The sequence below is a fragment of the Antechinus flavipes genome, chromosome 3 (genome assembly GCF_016432865.1).
Source record: "Antechinus flavipes isolate AdamAnt ecotype Samford, QLD, Australia chromosome 3, AdamAnt_v2, whole genome shotgun sequence".
In the NCBI taxonomy this organism is placed as follows: domain Eukaryota; kingdom Metazoa; phylum Chordata; class Mammalia; order Dasyuromorphia; family Dasyuridae; genus Antechinus; species Antechinus flavipes.
In genome coordinates this window covers 538,489,018-538,505,951 of record NC_067400.1, presented here as the reverse complement: position 1 = coordinate 538,505,951, position 16,934 = coordinate 538,489,018, and the positions used below count along the sequence as shown (strand labels likewise).

The following is a 16,934-nucleotide window of genomic DNA, read 5'->3' as shown; positions in this document are numbered from 1 at the left end:
GGGAAAATATGCCTCTGTTGTAATATTATTCACCACAATTTGACTTCAATATATTGCTTACTGTTGAATGTAACACACCCTTACACCCAATTTCTATCTACATTTCACCCTTCTCAGTTTGCCTTATATAGGACTGATCTCTAGAAGTAAGAGAAGCAAAGAAAGTACAGAAGATTAAAAAGCAAAGATCAATAAAGTTTATTTTAATAATAATCATAAAAATAGCAATAATTATTCTTTTAAAAAAGATGTCAAAATCCTGATGTTCTTAAGAGCAGACAATGTGAGCAAATAAAGTGATAAATATTTGACATTTAAAAGTTTATTATTATAGATAACATAAGCTTCAGAGAAGTATTTAACAATAAACAGCAATGTATTTGATATTGTCAAATTCATATACGTGTTGGCAATATTTTACTATTTTACTATAATGTATACAGGAGGAGGGAAGACTAAACCCTACATATATTTTCTTCTTTTTTTGATATTCTTTTGTTTATTCTTTTTTTTTATTATAGGTTTTCATTTACAAGATATATGCATGGATAATTTTTCAACACTGATAATTGCAAAAACCTTTTGTTCCAACATTTCCCCTTCTTCCCCCCACCCTTCCTCCAGATGGCAGAATGACCAATACATGTCAAATATGTTAAAGTATAAATTTAATACAAAATAAGTATACATGTCCAAAACATTATTTTGCTGTACAAAAAGAATCAGACTCTGAAATAGTATACAATTAGCCTGTGAAGGAAATAGAAAATGCAAATGGGCAAAATAGAGGGATTGGGAATTCTATGTAGTAGTTCATAGTCATCTCCCAGAGTTCTTTCGCTGGGTGTAGCTGGTTCAATTAATTACTGCTCTATTGGAACTGATTTGGTTCATCTCATTGTTGAAGATGGCCACATCCATCAGAATTGATCATCATATAATATTGTTGTTGAAGTACATAATGATCTCCTGGTCCTGCTCATTTCACTCAGCATCAGTTCATGCGAGTCTCTCCAGGCCTTTCTGAAATCATCCTGCTGGTCATTTCTTACAGAACAATAATATTCCATAATATTCATATACCACAATTTATTCAGTCATTGTCCCATTGATGGGCATCCACTCACTTTCCAGTTTCTGGCTACTACAAAGAGGGCTGCCACAAACATTCTTGCACATACAGTTCTCTTTCCCTTGTTGAAAATCTCTTTGGGATATAAGCCCTGTAGTAACACTGCTGGATCAAAGAGTATGCACAATTTGATAACTTTTTGAGCATAGTTCCAAATTGCTTTCAAGAATGGCTGGATGTATTCACAATTCCACCAACAATGTATCAGTGTCCCGGTTTTCGCACATCCCTTCCAACATTCCACATTATTTTTCCCTGTCATTCTAGGCAATCTGACAGGTGTATAGTGGTACTTCAGAATTGTCTTAATTTGCATTTCTCTGATTAATCATGACTTGGAGCATCTTTTCCTATGGCTAGAAATAGTTTCAATTTCTTTGAGAATTGTCTGTTAATATCCTTTGACCATTTATCAATTGGAGAATGGAGAATTAGAGTCAATTCTCTCTATATTTTGGATAGGAGGCCTTTATCAGAATCTTTAACTGTAAAAATGTTTTCCCATTTTATTGATTCCCTTCTAATCTTGTCTACATTACTTTTGTTGTAGAAAAACTTTTCAATTTGATATAATCAAAATTTTCTATTTTGTGATCAATAATTATCTCTAGTTCTTCTTTGGTCATAAATTCCTTCCTCTTCCACAGGTCTGAGAGGTAAACTATCCTATGTTCCTCTAATTTATTTATAATCTCATTCTTTATGCCTAGGTCATGAACCCATTTTGATCCTGTCTTGGTGTACAGTGTAAACTGTGAGTCAATGCCTAGTTTCTGCCATACTAATTTCCAATTTTCCCAGCAATTTTTGTCAAACAGTGAGCTCTTATCCCAAAAGCTGGGGTCTTTGGGTTTGTCAAACACTAGATTATTAAAGTCATTGACTGTTTTGTCCTTTGAACCTAACCTATTCCATTGATCAACTAGTCTATTTCTTAGCCAATACCAAATGGTTTTGGTAACTGCTGCTTTATAATATAATTTTAGATGTGGTACAGCTAGGCCACCTTCATTTGAATTGTTTTTCATTAATTCCCTTGGAATTCTTGACCTTTTGTTTTTACATATAAACTTTGTTGTTATTTTTTCTAGGTCATTAAAATAGTTTTTGGGTGTCTGATTGGTATAGCACTAAATAAATAGATTAGTTTAGTCTACACATATTTTCTATCTTATACAGATGCCCAAATGTGAAATTTTTCCCATGATTTTCTGAAATTGTTCTTTTCATCTTTCTTCCATTTTAAATGCATTCTCTTGCACCTTGATACCATAATGTTCACAACCATTCCCAACTGATATATATACCCCCATTTCCCAGTTTTTTGCCCTAAATGAAAAAGAATAAAAATACAAATATATTTGTATAGGTTATTCCTTTTGTTGTTTTTTTGCTGTTTTTTATCTTTCTCTTTTTTTCTGGTCAATGCTACCTACTTACCAACTGTCTGTCATTTAAGGCAGATTCAAATTTCAGGTTCTAATCTTGCCTCCTGATCAATAAGATTTCCAGTCAAATTTACCAAGGTAGGGAGAATTATTATCCAGAAGGATATTAAGACTTCTGGACTGAGAAATTCTTCAACAATTTGACATTGTGGGTAGGATTTACTGGGATTTTTGGCAGTAAAAAAGGAATTTACCATTCTGGGATTACTGAAGTAATGTATATTAACTCTGATTTCCTTCTTACATCAGCCTTTTGGAGGCCAGTCAATTCCATTGTTCTTTTGGGTGGTAAAAGTAATATGCCTCAAATTTTTATAATATACGAAAATGATTAAAATACAATTACTTGAACAGGCAGAAAAAGAAAAACAAAGAGAAGCCAGAAAGCTGTTGGTTATATGTTAGGGACAATTCTCCTTCTCTGAGAATTGCCATGTATGTCAGCTGGTAGGGCAGGCCCAGGAGGTAAAAGGGACTTGGCCTCTGAGGCAGAAGTTTGTGTCTTACAGGTGTTAATGGTTCCTTGAGATGAGAGGGGTGTGTCCTCTTGCTAGATCTCCTCTTAGGAGGAAACACTAACTCCAGGTGTCTCCCTTCTGAAGATCCACCTACTCAGTGCTGAGTGAGCTAGGCATGGGGTAATCCCAAAGGAGAGTAAATATAAATAAGTTTTGAGTCCATAGGCAGGGATGTAGAATAAGACTTTGGCTTTACACTTAGGGAATCTCTGAAATGGATGACTCTGCGGACTTAGCAAAAAAACTTTGCAGACAGGGCCTAGATGAACCTTTCCCCGATTTTGTGGTTCCCTACAGGTGGCTGTTGAGGGGTTAGTAGGTAAAGGAGAAGCAGCTGGTCTTCTTATCTGGATATTACTTAGAATGCTAACGCCCATTGCCAGAAAGCCATGCTCTCCTTAGATGGGGACGCCAGCCTTCAAGAGATGATAAAAAGATGCAAGAATGTTGACTCCAGTGCCTTTCAAATGGATGCCCTCAAAGCTGCTATTTCTAAAAGAGTGCAGGATGTCATCACATACAATGCTCACAAGCTCCTGAGTCTGGGTGCTTTGTTACACAAAGAACCACTGCTGGAGGAGGTAGTGGCAGGAGACTTCCGAAGCCCTGGGATTAGGTAAAACTGGCAATCAGTAATCTCTGAGGGGGAGGTTATAGTTATAGTCTTCAAAATTCTTTAGATTCTTTAAGGAGGGGAATAAAATTTTAGAAAAATTAGATTTTTACTGTAGCTTAAGGGGCATAGGACTAGAAAGATGTACCTCTATGAACCTCTATTCTTTGAACCTCATAAAATTTTGAAATCTATGGACCTCATAGAACTTTGATAAATTCTAGGAAAACTATGAAAATGATGGTCATCTTAGGAGCTGATGTTAATTTTTAATTTTTAAATTTCTGGAATAAAATTGATATGTTGTAAAACTTCCTAAATACATGGGATCCACTAAGAACAAGAAGGCACAAAACACTTGGGAAAGGTCGCCTTCAGCTTGCAGGGTGAAAAGCTAGTCATCTAGAAGTTGATGACACTCATTCTCTTGCAGGGAAAGTTTGAAGATGGAAGAACTCCAGTCAAGAACCCTAGTGATGGGTTGAGAGCTCCTCCCTGGAGAAATGTTCAGAGATAGGAATAGCAGCAAGCACAAAGATGAGAATTATCTAGACAGAGCCATGAAACCAAGTTTTGTTCCTGGAACTGGGAGGCCAGGAGAAAAGATAAGTGTAACAGGTGCTCTGAATCAAATTTTGGGTAATTGATAGAGAACTCCAGAGAACATTGTAAAAGGCAAGAATGCTAGTATGATATTCTAGGTAGAGCCTTACCCTGGGATAGGGCTTTTCAGTCTTTGGCTCAATGATCCAGGATAGGATTGCAAACAGTAGTTCTCTTCCTTTTTGACACATCACAGAAAGAACAGAGGTACAATGAGTCATGCTGTCACCACTTTCTCCCTTCAAGTAGGGTGTGTGAATCCCTAATATCCACTGCGTTAATTGTGTCACACCCACCTGCCAATATTGTCTGCCTGAGCTGAAGGCATGTTCAGCAAGGACAACGTGAAAATGAGAGTCCTCAGGATGTTGGGTGTCCACCTGCCAGTCTTCTCCAGCTCTCACACTCTTCAAATCCTCAGAAACAATCACGCAAGAACTGGGTGATGTATGATCCATTGTGATGTCCACTCTGAATCAGGTGAGCGTCTCTATCATTCCAGAGATGGGTCACATTCTGTGCTCTGGAATGACAGCCTTGGCCCTTTGGCATAACAGTGGTTTGCTCCTTTCCAGCAACTGCTTGACAACCCAGAGATCCACATTGGGTTGGGAGTCGGCTTCCTCTAGATCTAGCCTGAAGTCCTGAAAGGTTCTCCTATGCTGGGATAGTCTGTCCCGCTCTTTCCTTCCTTCTTGCTTTATCCTTTCAAGGCAATGGAATTCCTCCTCTATCAGGAGGCAGTGCAGTTTGCATAATTTTCCTATGATCATTTCCTGCCAGTCAACAACAGGTCTCTCCTCTTCAGCAAGAAGTTTCTCTGCTTCCTCAAAGTACTTCTCCAAGCAAATCTGAATGTGCTAGAGCTTTCTTCCTGCAATTGGGAGCAGCTTCTTCTATAGGAGAGAGCCTATGAGCCCCATGCTTTGGGATTGGGCAACATCTCACACAGGATGTCTCGTCATCTTCATAAAATCACTTGAAGACTTTGTTGTGTGTGTCACACTGCCTCTGTCCTCTAGTACTCTACAAAAGCTGGGAGCTGAGCTGTTTGCCCAGTTCAGTCAGCTCTGCTAGGTACCTGTTGATTAATGGGAAGTCTCTGACCCTGCATTGTCAAGAGAAAGTTGAGGCTCTGCAGCTTGAGAGACATGCAAGGCAAAAACTCTGCCCACACTCGATGCTGACTGGCCAATAGATGGTACAAGTGATTTCACTCTGCAATTTCTGCAACATTTCCGTTCCCAGCATCCTTTGAGGTAAATTTATCACAACCAGCTCCCAGTATTATCTGCCTGAGCTGAAGGCCTGTTCAGCAAGGACAATGTGAAAATGAGAGTCTTCAGGATGTGGGGTGTCCCACCTACCACTCTTCTCCAGCTCTCACACTCTTCAAATCCTCAGAAACAATCACGCAAGGACTGGGTGATGTAGGATCCATTGTGATGTCCACTCTGAATCAGTTGAGTGTCTCTATTATTTCAGAGATGGGTCACATTCTCTGCTCTGGAATGACAGCTTTGGCCCTTTGGAAAAACACTGACTCTCTCCTTTCCAGCAACTGTTTGACATTCCAGAGCAGATCCTGATTGGGTTGGGAGTCTACTTCCTGTAGATCTAGCCTGAGGTCCTGAAGGGTTCTTCCATGCTGGGGTAGTCTGTCCCCCTTTCTTCTTGCTTCATCCTTTCAAGATAATGGAATTCCTCCTCCATCTGGAGGCAGTCCACTTTGTATAATTCTCCTCTGATCATTTCCTGCCAGTCAACCCTAGGTCTCTCCTCCTCAGCAAGAAGTTTCTCTGCTTCCTCAAAGTGCTTCTCCAAGCAACTCTGAATGTGTCAGAGCTTCTTCCTGCAATTGGGAGCAGCTTCTTCTACAGGAGAGAGCCTATGAGCCCCATGCTTTGGGGTTTGGCAGCATCTCACACAGAGCAATGTCTGGCTGTCTTTACAGAAGGAGTTGAAGACTTTACTGTGTATGTCACACTGCCTCTGTCCTCCAGCAGTCTACAAAAGCTGAGAGCTGAGCTGTTTGTCTAGTTCAGTCAGCACTGCTAGGTACCTGTCAATTAATGGGAAGTCTCTGTCCTGAGACCTGCATTCAGGGCAAGAAAAAGTTGTAGCTCTGAAGCTTGAGAGATATGCTGGGCAAAAGCTGTGCCCACAGCTGATGGTGACTGACTCAGAAGTAGTGTCAACAGATGGTACCAGTGATCTTACTCTGCAATTTTTGCAACATTTCCATAGCAGCAGCCATTCTGCTCTTTCCAATTGCTTCTTATTTATAGCACCTGAAATGAAGAGACTTCACTTCCATTCCAAGCATTGCTTCTGATCAGAAAGATGCTCTCCTTTCATAGGAGGTAGCCCCACCCCTCTAAGGCCTCCCAGAAAAGGTAGGAATTCCCCTGGCCAGCATTTCTGAAGTTCAACCTATTAACTCTTCTAGATGCAGCAGTCCTGAAGATCCCAGAGTTCACACCTCTGGTTGGCTCCCTTGATTGGGTGGATTTCAGCATGCCAAGAGGGCTCCAGTGTCTATAAGGAAAAATGCTGTGAAAATATGGAGCTTTAACACAGTGAATTTTAAAATCGGATTTTTGAACAAACCCTCTCTAAACGAGAAGAATCCATAGGTGTCTTTTTTTTTGTTTACCTTGCCATGTCCAAAGGGTTCCCAAGTCTCCTCAAGAATCCTCTGCATCTTTCCCTTCAATCTTATAGTGAGTCCCAGAATTTGAGATTAGGAATGGACTTCTGTGGTTATTTTGTTCAAACCACCCATGAAGGCCAGCCTCATGATAGCATTCAATAAATGATTCTCCATTCTCTGGTCCATTTACAAAGGGATTCTCATCACTTCTTTTCTATTACAGTGATCTTCTCATCTGTCTCTCAGGTATCTCCTCCCTTCTCAATCAGTTGATTTTTCAGTCATCCAGGGTAGGATTGAAAATCATAGTTATTTTCCTTCTTGACACATGAAAACAAGAACACGGAGACAAAGGGGATCATGTTCCAGAGTTGCCAAATAATCTTCCTCAAGCACCTTGAGAATTAAAAATGTCCAAAATGGAGTAACAGAAAAACTGGCTTATGTCTTCTTTTAAGTAATAGATTATCTTTTCACAAATAGTTCAACATACAAAGCACATTAACTAATTTTTTCTTTTACATTTTTAATTTATCTGAAAAAGCCTCAGTCTGTGCCAAAAACTTGACTGGGAATTTAGTTTCCTTTCCTTTACCCTATTCTTTTTCACAAATAGAGTTCCATGAGGTCAGGGTCTGGTTTGCTTGTCCTTATCTCCTAATATCTTGTACAATGTCTGAAAATAATTATAGCCTGCTTTAAAAAAAATTAGGTAAATTGAATTGGATGGAATTGAATAATGAGGAATGAAGACTCTAAGAAGGTTCCAGGATTAGAAGGCAAGTGCTTTTTTTTTTTTCCATTTCTCTATTTGTTCAAATGCTAATCAATATTTCTATAGTTTCTATGAGCTATCCCAGTGTAGAGGATTCCTGTAAGATCTACTATCAGCATCTGGGAGTATGATAGGACTGAAAAGGAAAACTCTAATTTGCCACAACCATGATCTCTTTGAAAACCTTAGATTCTTTTGTTGGCAGGGAAAAGACATTTGTTTAGAAGTGGGAAACAAGGAGACCTGAAAGCTATGTTGCTTGGCTGAGTGATAGTGACCTGTGAGAAATCAGGAATATTCTATTCCAGAGAGATGTTAAAGAAAGGGGGGACTCATGTGCAAAAAATGTTTGTGGCAGTATTATGCCACAGTTCTCTTTAACTGTCCTGACTCAGTTTCCCTGTACTAGTATCCTTAACTGTTTTGTCTTAATCTCCTAAGCTGTAAAACTCCCCCTCTGGTATGTATTGGATATATGTATTCTATGTATTGGGTATTTTAAAAGTAAAATGATTTGTATGTGTAATGTTCACGTATGAAACATATACTTGGATATGATAATTGTTCTAAGTTGCGAACTTACCGAGACAAAATTTCTTTCTGTTATTACTATAAGGTTAGGATAAATCTTTGTTTAGGGTTTACCAGAAACTTGATTAATGAAATCTGTTATTAGAGGTAAAATTTCTTGGGTTTATAGTTAATTAGTTAATGCTATTTGGGAGTTTTAGAGCTCCACCCTCTGACAGTTAGTGTGGTGATTGATTGGAATAAAACTGGGTTAAGGGTATTTTATTCTGTATGTGCTGAAGTTTGAGTTTTAACTGCTTATTTTATGTTATAATTATGTTCTTGCATTTTTCCTTCTGTAACTGTTATCTATGTTCCGAGCAATGGTCAATAGAAACTGTTAATGCAATTCAATTATGTCACACCTTGCTATTTCCAATCTGGTTATATGTTATAACTGGTTATATGTAATCATTATATCCTAAGTATTTGGGCAAATAAGTATTTAATCTGATCATTTATCTGTTACTGAATATTTGTCTGTGAATATTCAGGATTTTAAACATTTCTAAAAGAGGACAGTTAACATAGTGAGAAGCTGCTGGCCAATTCATACTGGCCTCTTCACATTTTGTATCAGTCTGTTCTAATCTTTACTTGTTAGATTTGTGTTTTTTGTTCTAGATTTTAGTCAAATTAAAGATATTGGCTTGCTTTTGGAACCTGGATCAGCTTTGATCAGCTTTGATTGTCAGCATGGCACACCCATCCTCTGCATGGAATGAGAGCCTCCTATCATTTCACAGCCTGGAGCAGCAGGTTTTAATTGAGACCATGGACTGGAACCCTTCTTCTAGTGTACTTTGGACTGATATGAGGGACTTTGGGAATGGTTGATCCTGACTGTTAAACCTTGCCTGGATCATCTATTACTGTGTGTTTAAGATTTGGGATGGGATTTGTTAAAACTGTGTAATCATTGCTGTTATGTTTGAGGGATTTTTAGGACATGCTACTGTACTAGTCTGTTATGTATGGGGATTTTGATTCACTCTTGGGATTTATATGGAGAATGGTCATTGGATAATTCCTTTCCATGAGGAAAAAAAGGGGAGGAAGAGATAGAACACTGGGGAAACTGGTATATTTTTTTTTGTCAAAATACCTGAAAGAATGGTAACCCCTAGCTCCTATTCACTTTGCCTAAGGCACTTTTGCTCCACCCCTATCTCACTAATTCAGATTGAATTTGGAAGTCTTTTAAACAGTCCTTTTTTACTTTTATTATGCTTTAGCTTTAGCTTTGGAATCCCTTATTCTGTTAAAATTGCCCTCGCAGACTCAGTTTTGGGGATTATTATTATTATTATTATTATTATTATTATTTTTAGAAAAGTTTTAGAAATCAGACACCTGTCCTGGGACTGGCAGTTTCTCTGATCTGTGTTTTTTCCATTTCTGTAACCCCAGTTCATTATTTCAGCATTTCAAAGGACCTTGAAGTTTTGCATGAGGCACCTAAAAAGTTTGGAGTTTGCCTGCCTTGATGGTCTAACTGTGCATAATCTGCTCAGAAATCTGATCCTTTCTGCAGCTCTGTTTGTTCCTCTGGGCAGGGACAGTTGAAGCTACTCCAAGCCTTACCCTTCTCCCCTTTGAATGAGCCCTTGATCCCTGCTATTAATTAAGTGCACAAATGACCACAGACCTAACTGTCCATCTCAAACTGGACTCTCTGGCTGAGATGGTACTCCAGAACTGTAGAGGACCTGACATGCTTGCAATAAGGGAGCCTTTGTACAGCTGTTAACTCTGGGGTTATCAGGGAGAGACTTAATTTTGCCAAACGAGTCCTTGCATTTTTCTAGTTTTATTTTGGGTTGGTCAAAATTATGGTGCTAAGACCTCCTGGGTATCTAGAGGAAGGTGCTAATATTCAAAGGTTTGAATATTTAGGAGAGTGTAGAATGTTATGCCACAGTTCTCTTTAACTGTCCTGAGTCAGTTTCCCTGCACTAGTTTCCCTTGTCTCAGTTTCCTTAACTGTTCTGTTTTAATCCCCTAAGCTGTAAAATTCCCCCTCTGGTCCATTAATACTGGGGGCCATTTGCTCTTGGATTATAAATTGTTAATGCAAGCAAGATAAAGAAGAGAGTAGACCTCCTGACTCTTTTCTGTCCTCAAGGATTTACATTATCCCTCTAAAATATTCCAAGATGCCTCACTGACATTTTTATTTCTGTGTATTCAGATGTCCTGTCTCTGGTTTTTAGGATTTATGGCCTCCCCCAGCCTGACAGAAGTTTTTGTGCCTTTTCCCTCTTCTTTGTTTCTAAAAGGTATTTAAGGGTTTGAGATTCTCTCATTCATCACTGGATGATGGATGCTGGATTCTTTGAGATGACAGTCTCCTCCAGCTCTGGGACCAACATGGATCCCTTAGTTCCAGTGTATCTCTCCATCCTGATCTCTGTCTGACTGTATAGTTTGAGACGAGAGTCCTGTCCAGTCAATTATGCTCTCCAATTAATAAAATATTAAAAACTCTCTAATCTCTCTCCTGCCTCACTTTCTCCGGCATTACAGCATCCATTTTTGTAGTGGTAAGGAACTGGAAACTGACTGGATGCCCACAGTTAGAGAATGACTGAATAAGTTATGGTATATGAATATTATAGATTATTATTATGTAAGAAACGACCAGCAGGATGATTTCAGAGAGTCCTGGAGAGAATTATGAGAACTAAAAATTATCCATATGTTTTGAAAATAAAAAGCTTCAATGAAAAACATGCAAAAAAGAACTAAGGAAGGGTTCATGTTTTGGGAAGGGACATGCAGGAAAGGGAGGATCCAGAGAGCTGGAAGGATGCTGCAGATACCCAGGAGTTGTGTCTAAAGGGTATTTAAGTCAGTTTATACAGACACACAAATGAGTGATTCCAAGAGTGCCAGAAAGAATAAGGAGATGGCTAGCCCTGGACAGCTTTGATAGTAATGCTCCATAAGTAAGTATTAACATAGTGGTAAGGGGGATGGTTTGGGATAGGGTGAAATTAATATGTTGTCTAAGCCAGATTTGAAATTTCCCAAAAGGCACATTTTCAAAGACCTGACTCTCTCTAAAAGTACAATTTGATCCTTCTGAATTTACTGCAGTCTCATTCTTCAGAATCATTTTCCTTGAGGGATCTGCCAGGTTTCCTTTTGTTTTTTTAAATTAAAGTTTTTTTATTTATAAAACATATTCATGGGTAATTTTTCAACATTGACCCTTGCAAAGCCTTCTTCCAAATTTTCCCCTTCTTCCCCCCCCCCCCATCCCCTAGATGGGAGGGTAGGCCAATATATCTATGTTGAAATATATGTTAAATAAAATATATGTATACACATTATACAGTTATCTTGCTGCACAAGAAAAGTCAAATGAAAAAGGGAAAAAAAACACCTGAGAGAAAACAAAATGCAAGCAAACAAAAACAGAAAGTGAGAATTCTATGTTATGGTCCATACTCTGCTCCCATGGTTCTCTAGCTCTGGGTATAGATGGCTCTCTTTATCACTGAGCAGTTGGAACAGATTTAAATCATCTCATTGTTGAAGAGAGCCATGACTATCAGAATTGATCATCATATAGTCTTCTTGATGCCGTGTATAATGATTTCCTGGTTCTGTTCATTTCACTTAGCATCAGTTTATATAAGTCTCTTTAGGTCTTTCTGAAATCATCTTACTAGTTCTTTCTTTCTTTTTTTTCCTCACAATTTAGTACCTTTTTTATTGTTCCAAATGGTTACATCAATTCACAGCTCTATCAACAGTTCATCAGTGTGCCAGTTTTCCAACAGCCAGAGAACGTATGCATTTCAAGCATGTTCAAGCCTGACCACATGTGAAAGATGAAATGCTGAGTGAGGTTAACAGCAAGAAAGCTAGTATGGCAAGAAGGCAGAGTATATAATAGGGATGTAATGTAATTTGGAGAACCATTAGAACCATTCAAAACCATTATTACTATTGCATGTTATTCCAATTAAGTGGAATAAGAATTGGTTTTACTAACATTCATAGTAACCAAGGCAAAGCTTTCAAAAACTAAATTCTCACAATATTTTCTTTTTCTTTTCTTTATTATTATAGTTTTTTGTTTACAAGACAGATGCATGGGCAATTTTTCAGTATTCAGCCTTGAAAAAACCTTTTGTTCCAACTTTTCCCCTCCTTCCCTCACCCCTCCCCTAGATGGCAGGTAGACCAATACATGTTAAATATGTTAAAGTATATATTAAATGCAATATATGTATACATATTTATAGTTATCTTGCTGCACAAGAAAAAAATCAGATTTAGAAATAAAGTAAAAATAATCTGAGAAGGAAAACAAAAATGCAAGCAGACAATAACAGAAGGAATGAAAATGCTATGTTGTGGTCACACTCATTTCCCATAGTCCTTTAGCTGGGTGTAGCTGGTTTTCTTCATTACGGACCAATTGGAACTGATTTGGTTCATCTCATTGTTGAAGAGAGCCACATCCATCAGAATTGATTAACATATAGTATTGTTGTTGAAATGTATAATCATCTCCCAATTCTGATCATTTAACTCAGCATCAGCTCATGTAAGTCTCTGCAGGCCTTTCTGAAATCATCCTGCTGTTCATTTCTTACAAGAAAATAATATTCCATAAAATTCATATACCACAATTTATTCAGCCATTCTCCAATTGATGAGCATACATTCAATTTCCAATTTTTAGCTACAAACATTTCTGTACACGTGGGTTCCTTTCCCTTCTTTAAGATGTCTTTGGGATATAAGCCCAGTAGAAACATGGCTGGATCAAAAGGTGTGCACTGTTTGATAACTTTTTGAGCATAGTTCCAAATTGCTCTCCAGAATTGTTGGATGTATTCACTATTCCAGCAAAAATGTATCAGTGTCCCAGTTTTCTCACATCCCATCTAACATTCATCATTGTCTTTCCTGTCATCCTAGCCAATCTGAGAGGTGTGTAGGGGTATCTCAGAGTTGTCTTAATTTGCATTTCTCTGATCCATAATGATTTGGGGTAGCTTTTCATATGGCTGGAAATAGTTTCAATTTCATCATCTGAAAATTATCTGTTCATATCCTTTGACCATTCATCAATTGAAGAATGGCTTGATTTCTTATAAACTATAGTCAATTCTCTATATATTTAGAAATGAGGCCTTTATCAGAACCTTTTAAATCTCATTCTTTATGCTCTAGATCATATACCCATTTTGACCTTTATCTTGGTGTATGGTGTTAAGTGTGGGTCAATGCCTAGTTTCTGCCATACTAATTTCCAATTTTCCCAGCAGTTTTTATCAAATAGTGAATTCTTATCCTAAAAGCTGGGATCTTTGGGTTTGTCAAATACTAGATTATTAAAGTTATTGACTATTTTGTCTTGTAAACCTAACCTATTCCTATTGAACCTATTGAAATGATTGATCTGATCATCTAGTCTATTTATGAGCCACTACTAAATGGTTTTGGTGACTGCAGCTTTTATAATATAGTTTTAGATCTGGTATAGGTAGGCCATCTTCATTTATTTTTTTTCCCAGTAGTTCTCTTGAAAGTCTTGACTTTTTGTTCTTTCAGATGAATTTTGTTGTTATTGTTTCTAGGTCATTAAAATGTTTTGGGGGGAGGAGTCTGATTGGTATAGCACTAAATAAATAGATTAATTTAGGTAGTATTGTCATCTTTATTATATTTGCTCAACCTATCCAAGAGCACTTAATATTTTTCCAATTGTTTAGATCAGTCTTTATTTGTGTGGAAACTGTTTTTTAGTTTTGCTCATATAAATTCTGACATTCTCTTGGCAGATAGATTCCCAAATGTTTTATACTATTAAAAATTGTTTTAAATGGAATTTCTCTTTCTATCTTTAGCTGTTGGATTTTGTTACTGATATATGAGAATGTTGATGATTTATGTGGATTTATTTTGTATCCTGCAATTTTGCTAAAGTTTTTCCTTATTATGCTGGAATCCCTCAACTCTCCCTTTGTTTTATAAATCACTTATTATGCCAAAGGTAACAAATGGTTAAAGGAAGAAAAACGTCCATTCTTGTCCTTGAAGTGCTTAAAGTGGGAATAAGGGGAATAACATATCCCTCCAAAAAACTGCACAATACAGAAGCTTGAAGGACAGAAAGACACCAGATCATAAGAGGTTTTAAATACCAAGAAGAATAACTTTTATTTCAATGAGTTGGATTTACAATAACCAAAATTAGGTACACAGAATGGATAGAAAGAAACTTCTTCCTCTACCTTCTTTTCCAGAGAGGAGAAATGCAAATGTGAAATACTGCTTGTAACATCTTGAAGAAGACTATGCTATAATTTGATAATTCATCTAAGTTGCCAAAAAGCCATCTCTTGTCCAAACTCAAAAGTCCTGGCCCCTAGAGGATCTACTCTAAAAGTCAGTACCCCTTCTTTTGTTTATTCCTTAAGAACTAGCTGGAACTGGTCTTTCCCCAGGGAACAACTCTCCTGTCATTGCTTCTCCATTTAAAATTGATTTGTGACTTGGATCTCCAAAGGAAAAAGCAATCAGGGGTTTGGAGTGGTTTTAGTTTCTAGGCAAGATTTAGTAGAGGCAGTTGAAGCCAGTCAAACACTGACCATTGCATAATTGCCAGAGTGTGGCTTGACTATCAGTACCTTATTTACCTGCCAATCTACCAGCTAGAACTGTTTTCCATTTTCCAAAGAAAGTTCTAATAATCTACTGTCATGTCAATGAGAAGGAAAACACATCTAAGGTTAGAAAGTCCTGTCGTTCCTCACTCAGTGTCTCTGCATTCATTCATTCGTTCATTCATTGAGAGAAAGAAGTGAAAGTCCAAATGTCTTGGTTACTGGTAACCTAAGCAGTAACATGTGACCATGTTCAGGTTTCTGGATTTTGCCTGCCAGTGTCAACCATTTAACAGTTTACAAATGTCTGTTAGTAAAATGACATCTTGTCCAGAAGAAAAATGTGCCTTGGTTGTAATTCTATTCACCACAATCTGACATCAGTACATTGCTTAACTTTGTTAAACTGGCCACACTCTTATACCCAACCTCTACCTACATTTCACCCTTTTCATCTTGCCTTACAAAGGACTGATCTCTAACACCCTGAGAAGCAAAGAAAATATAGAAGATTCAAAAAGAAAGTGATGAATCAAGTTCATCTTAAAAATCAGTATAGAACATAGCAATAATTCTTTTTAAAAAGATGTCAAAATACTTCTAAGAAGAGAATGTGAGTGAATGTAGTAAGAAATATTTGAAAACAATTAAAATTTTGTTATATATAACATGGGCTTCAGAGAAGTATTCAATCACAGCAATATTGTCAAGTTCATATACCTGTTAGCAATACTATACTGTTTTACCATAGTGTAAACTCCTGGGGGGAGGGGAGACTAAATTCTACTTATATTTCTTATCTTATACAGATGCCCAAAGGGGAAGTCTTCCCATTATTTGCTGAATCTCTTCTTTTCATCATTTTAAAAAATGTTTCAAGCATATTCCATTGCATTCTCCAAATGATACATACCCCCTTTGATTTCCAGCTTCTTGCCCCAAATAAAAAAATTGCTCCCCACATGTTTGTGTAAGTGATTTCTTTTCCTTATTCTTTTATGTTTTCTGTGTTAGTCTTTATTCTGGTCAATTACCCCTATTCACCAACTGCTTGTCATTTGAAGTTTAATAAAACTTTAAATTCTAATTTTCATTCAGATCCATAAGCTATCCAATCAAATGGACCAAGGTGGAAGCCATTATTTTCCAGTATGACACGAGGGTTTATGAATTGAGAAATTCTTCAACAATTTGTAATTTGTCAGCAAGAATCACTGGGATTGCTGACAGTAAAGAAGGAATTTTTTTTTCTGGAATTACTGAAGAAATTCATATTAGCACTCATTTCCTTCTCACATCAGTTTTCTGGAGTCCATCAGACCCCAATATTCTTTAGGGTGCTAACAATAATATGACTTGAATTTTTATAAGGTATGAGGTCAATTAAAACAATTAGTGGAAGGGGCAGAGAGAAATCAGGAAGTTGTTTGCTAGATTCTTTAAAATTCTTTAGATTCCTTGAAGAGATGAAGATAATTTTAGAAAAGTTAAATTCATTGTAACAAATAACTTTGCTACCAGAAAACCCCAAAGGAGAAAACAAAGAGCTTGACACAAAGGAAAGAACTGAACATAAAGCTATAAATAAGCACACCAAAAGCTAGAATTCATTTCACATTTTTATTAAATGAGGCAAAAGAAAGGTTAACAGTAATTTGAGTTGTATAAGAGAGGAAAAAGATTGAAATGTATGGCTTTAGAAGAACTTTGATAAATTCCAGGAAGGCTATAAAAGCCATAGTCCTTATGTGAGTTGTTCATTATGTTTTTAACTGCTGAAAAAGAATTGATATATTGTGAAATTTCATAGACAGAATGCACTGAGAATAAGAAGGCACAACATACTTGGGAATAGTCCTCTTCAGCTTGCAGGTGAAAGGCAAGCCATCTAGAAGTTGGTGATGCTCCTTCTCTTGCAGGGGAAGCTTGGAAATGGAAAAACACCAGCCCGGGAGCCTAGTGGTGGGTTGAGAATTCCTCCTTGAAGAAATGC

The 16,934-nt window shown here is 37.3% G+C and overlaps 1 long non-coding RNA gene across 1 annotated transcript in view; it reads right to left on the bottom strand.

Annotated features, from left to right (window-relative positions):
• The window catches only part of LOC127555169 (uncharacterized), a 39,392-nt gene extending 34,686 nt beyond the window's left edge, over nucleotides 1-4,706 (bottom strand). The window contains exon 1 of the long non-coding RNA XR_007952172.1: nucleotides 4,611-4,706. This is a non-coding gene — a long non-coding RNA (uncharacterized LOC127555169). The remainder of the gene's footprint in view (nucleotides 1-4,610) is intronic.
• Between the last annotated feature and the right edge of the window lie 12,228 nt (nucleotides 4,707-16,934).